Raw genomic sequence first — 8,129 nt, forward strand, 5'->3', positions numbered from 1 at the left:
CCATCCCATTCTTCATCAAGATTCATTTTCAATTATCTTTATATACAAAAGATCAACTTAGTATGTACTAAGTAAAGACTTCAACAGTTTGCACCCACACAGATACACAAAGTATAAAGTACTGTTTGAGTAGTAGTTTTACCATTAATTCACATAGTACAACACATGAAGGACAGAGATCCTACATGGGGAGTAAGTGCACAGTGACTCCTGTTGTTGGTTTAACAATTGACACTCTTATTTATGACATCACTAATCACCTGAGGCTCCACAGCTTTTGTTTATACAATGACAGGTTTATTGATTCTCACCCCATGGCCATCACCCAAATTAAGATTTTCTTTAGCTCTCGCCTTGAAGATTGATGTCTTTCAGATCCTCCATTCACCCTGCTCTCTATGTCCTATGCACACTTTGCATGTGACATTACTTCTGCCTTGGATGCTCTCCCCTCTTCACACTGTGGGTTTTAGTTTTAACCTTATTTCATTCCAGGGGATTTCTTAATTCCTCCAACAATCTGATTTAGGAGCCCCACTGATGTGTGTGTCTGTATTTTAGTACTTGTTACACTTTAGATCTTATTGAATCATCTGTCTTCCTTGCTGTTCTCACAAATTAGTGTCTAACACATAGGAGTTTAATAATTGCTAGATGCTCGGCAGATGGATGAACGGATGAGTAGATAAGTCTTTCCTTTCCCAATGTGTCTTCTCTCCAATGTCTTCTATACGCTACATTGAAGGCTATTTTTCCCTTTGAAAACCTGACTTTCCACAGTATCTTGTCATTGCATGTAGGAAAAAAATCCCATCCTCTCATCTGTGCATTCAAGAATCATCACATACGGTCCCAGTGTATCTTCTTCAAACATCCCCAGGTACTTCTCCCCATGAATCCTCTACAGTCTGACAAACTGATCAGGTTATTCCCCAAGAAGAGTAACTTTTGTGATAATACTTTAAAAAATCACCCAATTTTCATTTACTTACGGTATATGCCAGGCATAATCTGATACTTTTTGTTTTGTTTTATTGAATAATCAAAATAACCCAACAAAGTACTCATATAAAACACACATTTTAGAAAGGAGAAAACTGAAGTTCAGAAAGTTGTTTGCCAATGTCACAAAGTCAGTAGATAATAAAACTGGCATTTAAGTTCATTTATTATCTGATTGCAAAGTCACCACCCCACTGTACCACATCTTGCCGTAAGAAGTTCTCACTAATGGTTTGTTGAAATATTTAATTAATTGATTGCTACTATAACCTATATCCTTTTATGGCTTATCTCATTTGAATTCTCAAAGCATAAGCATGAAGACCTAAGGAAAGAAGAACTATTGTCATTCCCAGTTTACAGATAACAAGGGCCAGACTGAAAGCAGTGAAGTAACTTCCTCTAAGCCACACAGCTCAGCAAGTGCAAAACTGGGGGCTGAACCCTGGGCTGTTCACCCTCGAGCAGAGCAAGGACCACTCTGCTGTCCCACTCCTTGACAGAACTGGCTGGAGCTAGGACAAGATGGAACTTCCATCCTTCCTCAGAGCTCTCACATAAGGGTGAAAAGAACATTTTCCAGAGATGCTAAGTGAAGCCCCTGATGGATTGTAAACCAGGGCTCCGGTTTGCTTTCCATCATGTTTCAGTTGTAAAATCTCTCTCCTTTCTTGACCAGAAATGCACCACAATCTGTGGCATGATGAGGGCCATGCCCTCCCCCGTAGACACATTCATCCCATTCAGTCACTGCTCTTACTATGCCCTCTGCCTGTTAACATTCAAATTAACTCTGCTGTCCCTGAGGACATCTGTTTCCTGTTTTCTAAGAATATAAAGAATAGTGAGTCAGGCAATCATCACGCCTACCTTCCAGAAGCTTCAAAACAAATAGTGACATTACTGATAGGAACAGTGCAACCATTAAACAAAGATTCCATGAAAACAAGCTCTAGATATTTTCCATTCACACAGTGTTGGAATCACTGAGTCTCAAAAGCTTAATGTTTATACTGAGTAGACCCTAGGGAAAAGTGTCACCTTCTTGAAGGAAATAGAATTGCATTTTTTTTTTTTTCAAAAACAGCTGATATTGTGCAAGAGCTAGGCTCTATTCAACTGCAGACTGGAAGCTGAGTGGAGCTAGAGAAATGCGGAGATGGGAGGATTCAGACTGAAGGAGTTGGGAAATTTTTCATTCAATCATTTCTTTTGTCAAAATAGAAGCATAATGCATCTGCTATGAGCTAGGCTTGTGTAACTCAGAGCAGAAGCATTTACGACTAGCATTGGCAGCTGCCTTTTCTGCTCAGATCTGAAGCTAGGAGAGAGGATAAAGAAATGGAATGTATTCCAGGGAGGTGTAAATAGCAAGTACAATAAATCTGAGGGAAAGGAGAATATGGTTCACTGAAGGAAAGGAAAAACATCCTTGTGCATATAAGGAAACATTATCATGAAATGAAACAGTGAATTGGTTAACAAGCATCAAATCATGAAAAGCCTTTAACTTTTATTAGGGATTTTTGTAGTTAGAATGTGGTAGTTTAAAAACTTGATCCAAAAATTCTTTGAGTCTCATCCTATTGACCAGAGCTCCCTATTCCTCCCCCTTGAACCTGGACTCTGCTGTGGCGCCAGGCTGTGGGCTCAGGTCTCCAGAAATGGCACCGTCTACTTCTTGCCTTACAGGACACTGTGGGAATGCAGTCACTGAGTTTTGAGGAGGCCCACATAGCCTATGTAGAAGTCCTTATGCAGAGTCCTATGAATGGGAACTGAGGTCCCTAACTGTAAAACCAAGCTGAGCCCGCAGACAACAGGCACCACTAACTTGTTAACCTTAAAAACGAGCTACATCGGAAACAGATGTTCCATTCAGACTCACGTCAAGGCACTTCAGGTGATACCTGAAGTCTTCCCTACAGAGCCCTGCCTAAACTGTAGATTTTTAATGTAAATAAACCATTGCTATTATTTTCAAGACAATAAAATTTTTTGAGACAATACATTGTTAGGTAGGCATAGATCATAAGAATATAGGGAGGTAAGAAACTATTGAAGAACTTTGAGTATTAAGAAGTTTGTATTTAATTATAGTCTTCTCTTTCATATAAAGATCGTGACTATTATTTACTTCATAGAATAACTCTGAGAAACGAAAAATAGTTAAAGGGAAGAACTTTGCCTGGTGTTTGATATTTAATAAGCTCAAGAAGTGGTACTTATTGTTCTTACCTTTAGAGTTTGGAAGAAAGGACGGAACAAAACTATTTCAAGAGTTAAAGTATGACTTAACAGTCACTTGATCTAGAATGATGACAGTGGTGATAAAGTGGGTTTTAGGGAGCCATTCAGGATGTAGGATTGATAAGCAGACATAACTGGTGGATGTGAAGGCTGAGGAAGAGGAAAACTGAAGACAAACTACAAAATGTCTTACCTGGGGGCTGATGCTGTGGCGTCATGGGTCAAACCGCCGCCTGCAAGCCAGCATCCCATATCAGCGCCGATTTAAGTCCGGGCCGCTCTACTTGCAATCCAGCTCCCTGCTAGTGGGTCTGGAAAAGTATCAGAAGATGGCCCAAGTGCTTGGGACCCTGCACTCATGTGGGAGACCCGGATAAAGCTTCTGGCTCCTGGCTTCGGATTGGCCCAGCTCTGCTTTGCACCCATTTGCATAGTGAACCAGTGGGTGGAAGATTCTCTGTCTCTCTCTCTGTCTCTGTCTCTCTGTAATTCTGCCTTTCAAATAAATAAATAAATCTTAAAAAAAAAAAAAGGCCTTACCTTGAATGGATCAGCAAGCGGAAAGACAACTGCAGAATTTGCCTACAATCAGGTTTTCCCCCTCTAGGTATTTTACTCCAATTTACACCTGAAAACATCAACCTATCTCTATTTTAACCCATTTGAGCAGGGCTGAGCCTCTTCACTCAGGTTAAACCTATTACCCAGGCCGAAGCCAATCTCGTAGGCAACTGATTCCAAGATCAACACAGGACCAAAACAGGCTGAGCAGAGCCAACAAAACTCAGTTTTAGGGCTTGTTACTTGTTTGACTTTGGAGAAAGAATCTCTGCATTGGAACTTGAACCTGTAACTATATAAACTGGAACTAGTAAAGTCATTTGATATCTGCACCTAGAGCCAACACAATGCATGGGAAGTGAAAAACTAAGAATCTTGGAATCCCAAAAACGCGAGAGATTAAGTCAAACTAGAAACGAGTGGACCTCAGCGCCGGGTGTTGCTGAGCCGGATGTTCCTATGATAGTGCCGAGCTTCAAGCTGGACCAGTCCCTGGAGCTCTGAATCGGGCTACGCCTGAGATGAACCACAAGGCCTTTCATGTAGAAGAAGTAAAGAATTTCTTCTTTTATTTTTTCACATACATTACTTTTTCTTTGTTTTCGTTTTTAGCTTTTATTTAATGAATACAAATTTCCTAGGTACAGCTTTAGGAATATTGTGATTCTTCCCCCCATACCTGCTTTCCCACCCCCACTCCCATCCCACCTCCTACTCCCTCTCTCATCCCATTCTTCATTAAGATTCATTTTTAATTATCTTTATATACAGAAGATCAACTCTGTACTAAGTAAAGATTTCAACAGTTTGCACCCACACAGACACACGAAGTATAAAGTACTGTTTGAAGACTAGTTTTACCGTTAATTCTCATAGTACAACTCATTAAGGACAGAGGTCCTACATGGAGAGTAACTGTACAGTGACTCTTGCTGTTCATTTAGCAACTAGCACTCTTTTTTATGATGTTAGCGATCACTCGAGGCTCTTGTCATGAGCTGCCAAGGCTATGGAAGCCTTTTGAGTCCAGAAACTCTGTCAGTATTTTAACAGGGCCATAAGCAAAGTGGAAGTTCTCTCCTCCCTTCAGAGAAAAGTACCTCCTTCTTTGATGGTCCTTCTTTCTACTGGGATCTCATTCACAGATATCCTTCATGTAGATCATTTTTTGCCACAGTGTCTTGGCTTTCCATGCCTGAAATGCTCTCATGGGCTTTTCAGCCAGATCCAAATGCCTTAAGGGCTGATTCTGAGACCAGAGTGGTAGATAGCTCTTTTATTTGCTGATTTCATTTCCCTTGGGTAAATTCCAAGAATTGGGATAGTTGAGTCATATGGCAGGACTATATTCAGATTTCTGAGGTATCTCCAAACTGTCTTCCATAGTGGCTTTGCCAGTTTGCATTCCCACAAACAGTGAATTAAGGGGTATCTTTTCTCCCACATCCTCGCCAGCATTTGTTGTTTTTAGATTTCTGGACATATATTACTTTTGTTTGGGCTTATGTACAATTGTGCTTGAAGAAGTCCAAGCTGATATATTAATAATGTTAAAGAAAACTGGAAGAGGACAGATATTACATCAAAACTGACTGTGATATTGGTGATTTTATAGAGAGCAATATCACTGGAGAAGTTCAGGTTGAGCATAAATTGCAGCCAATTTAGAGGCAATTGGAGAAGAGATGGAGATGAAAAGTCTACATTAGTTACAAAGTATGACCATCCCTCAAATTTTTAGTCATCAAGGACATGCAAATATCACAATGTAATATCATACACATCCATCAGAATGACTAAGGTAAAAAAAAAGCAGGGCCCAGTGCTGTGGTGTAGCAGACTAATCTGCTGCCTATAGTGCCAGCATCCCATAGGGGTGCCAGCTGGAGTCCCAGCTGCTCCATTTCCATCCCAGCTCCCTGCTAATGCACATGGGAAAGCAGCAAAGGATGGCCCCAACGCTTGGGTCCCTGTACCCATGTGAGAGACCTGGAGGAAGCTCCTGGCTCTTGACTTTGGCCTGGCCCAGCCATGGCTGTTGGCAGCCATCTGAGGAGTGAACCAGCAGATGGAACATTCTTTCTCTCTCTCTCTTTCACTGTCTCTTCCTCTCTCTGTAACTCTTCCTTTCAAATAAAACAAATCATTTTAAAAAATAAAGGCAATTCCAAGTATTGGCAAGGATGAGGGTAATTGGAACTCTTATGCACCACGGGCAGGAAGATACTGCTACACAAACACCTTGAGAGACTGATCGGCAGTATCAGTTTACTACTTTAGCTGAAGGTGTGCAAAGCTTCCAATCCCAGACACACAACTAACAGAAATTCATACAACTGAACACCACCATGCATCTACTAGAGTGTTTGTAATAGCTGCAAGTCATCCAGATCCTCTCTTAAAGGTGTGTTCTCTACATGAAATAGTATATGATCGGCCGGCGCCACGGCTCAATAGGCTAATCCTCCACCTAGCGGCGCCGGCACACCGGGTTCTAGTCCCGGTCGGGGTGCTGGATTCTGTCCCGGTTGCTCCTCTTCCAGGCCAGCTCTCTGCTGTGGCCCGGGAAGGCAGTGGAGGATGGCCCAAGTGCTTGGGCCCTGCACCCAATGGGAGACCAGGAGAAGCACCTGGCTCCTGCCTTTGGATCAGTGCGGTGCGCCGGCCACAGCGCGCCAGCCACGGCGGCCATTGGAGGGTGAACCAACGGCAAAAGGAAGACCTTTCTCTCTGTCTCTCTCTCTCTCACTGTCCGCTCTGCCTGTCAAAAAAAAAAAAAAAAAAAAAAAAAAAAAGAAGAAGAAGAAGAAAGAAAGAAATACCATATGATCATGAAAATGAATGACCCACAAAGCTCAAAACTAGGGGGGACAAATTTATAGTGTTTTTTATTTGAAGATTTATTTTACTTATTTGAAAGAGTTACAAAGAGAAAGGGGGAGAGAGAGAGAGAGAGACCATCCACTGGTTCACTCCCCAAATGGCTGCAATGGCTGGAGCTGAACTGATCTGAAGCCAGGAGCCAGGAGGTTCTTCCTGGTCTCCCACATGGGTGCAGGGGCCCAAGCACTTGAGTCATCCCCTACTGCTCTTCCAGGCACATTAGCAGGGGGCTGGATCAGAAGTGGAGCAGCCAGGATTCAAACCAGTGCCCATATGGGACGCCGGCACTGCAGGCTAGAGCTTTAACCCGCTGCGCCACAGCACTGGCCCCAAGGTTATAGTGTTTTAAGTCAGCGTGCTGATTAACCTGGAGGAGAACAGTTACTAGAAGAAACAAGGAGGGTTTTTTTCTGGGATTCTGGCAATTTTCTATTTCTTAATCTGCACTCTGGTTATACAAGTGTGACCATGGCACAGATTCCCTTAAAAGTTGTGCGCTTTTCTGTGCATTTGTTATACTTCACTGAAAGCCCAAAACATAAGAGTGTGGATATGAGGAGCCATAAAGCAGTGGAGTAAATTTGGAAAAGAAGCTGGAGCCCTGAAAGTGGTAAGCCATGAAAATGGGTTTCGTGTCTAATATCTCCAAATCAGAATTCCAGAAATGGGAGCAACTACATTAACCTGGACATGAGTGGTCTTCTGTTACTGAGAGATGACAGTTCTCCGTATTGGAGAGGTCAGTGTTGATCCTTCCCTGATAGAGCAAAGCAAGACCAATCCTCTGAAGCTCTTTGCTGCCCTTTGAGTCACACCCTTGTCCTACATGAAGGAGCTATAGAAGCTGCAGCCTTGACCAGAACTATGTCCCTTTAGCCTTGGTGATCTGACAGCGTAGGATTCCTGCTAGGACAAGATTGCCTCTTGAGAAGCACTTCCATGAACTTAGGAAAGTCTTGCTGGAAAGAAGATAGAAGCCTGGGCTTGAAAGTGCTCCAGTGAGGTCTTGCCGCCTTTCAGGAGGAAGAAGTGTCCCTTAATCTGGTGTAGAGCTGACAGACTGGAAGAGGCAGAGAGGACCACGGCTATGCCACAAGGGACTCCTCAATGCTGATTTCTTTGCAACTTCTTCAGCACCTCTGGCCCTCCCATAGGGGCAGGCCAGGCTCTCTCCCCTCTCTCCTGGAGTCCCTGGCCTCCTGGCTCCTTGCCTTACAACTCTCCTTGCACAGCGTAGTCAGAAGGACCCTTCGAACACACAAGCCTGGCCGTATCACTCCTCAGCCTATACGTTTTAATAGATTATTTGTCTTGGGTTTCAGTCTAAACTGGATCACAAGCCCCAGGGCCCCAAGACTGGTACTTTACCTCCTTTTTCAGTATTATCTCTGGCCTCCTTGTCCCCCTCATAATCCAGACACGTCAGCCAGGTC

The 8,129-nt window shown here is 42.9% G+C and overlaps 1 long non-coding RNA gene across 6 annotated transcripts in view; it reads right to left on the reverse strand.

Moving 5' to 3' along the window:
- LOC149126107 (uncharacterized) overlaps positions 1-4,282 on the reverse strand; it is a 48,968-nt gene extending 44,686 nt beyond the window's left edge. For 2 of the 6 annotated variants that reach the window (XR_016235366.1, XR_016235365.1), the window contains exons 1-2: positions 3,793-4,278; positions 3,446-3,563 (exon numbers count right to left, since the gene is read on the reverse strand). This is a non-coding gene — a long non-coding RNA (uncharacterized LOC149126107). Of the gene's footprint in view, positions 1-75; positions 1,328-3,445; positions 3,564-3,792 lie in introns of those variants that run through there. The other 4 variants (XR_016235368.1, XR_016235367.1, XR_016235364.1 and 1 more) reach the window with 4 other exon arrangements.
- Positions 4,283-8,129: the final 3,847 nt, after the last annotated feature.

The sequence above is a fragment of the Oryctolagus cuniculus genome, chromosome 6 (assembly GCF_051225735.1).
Source record: "Oryctolagus cuniculus isolate XC-2025 breed Fujian yellow rabbit chromosome 6, ASM5122573v1, whole genome shotgun sequence".
Taxonomy (NCBI): domain Eukaryota; kingdom Metazoa; phylum Chordata; class Mammalia; order Lagomorpha; family Leporidae; genus Oryctolagus; species Oryctolagus cuniculus.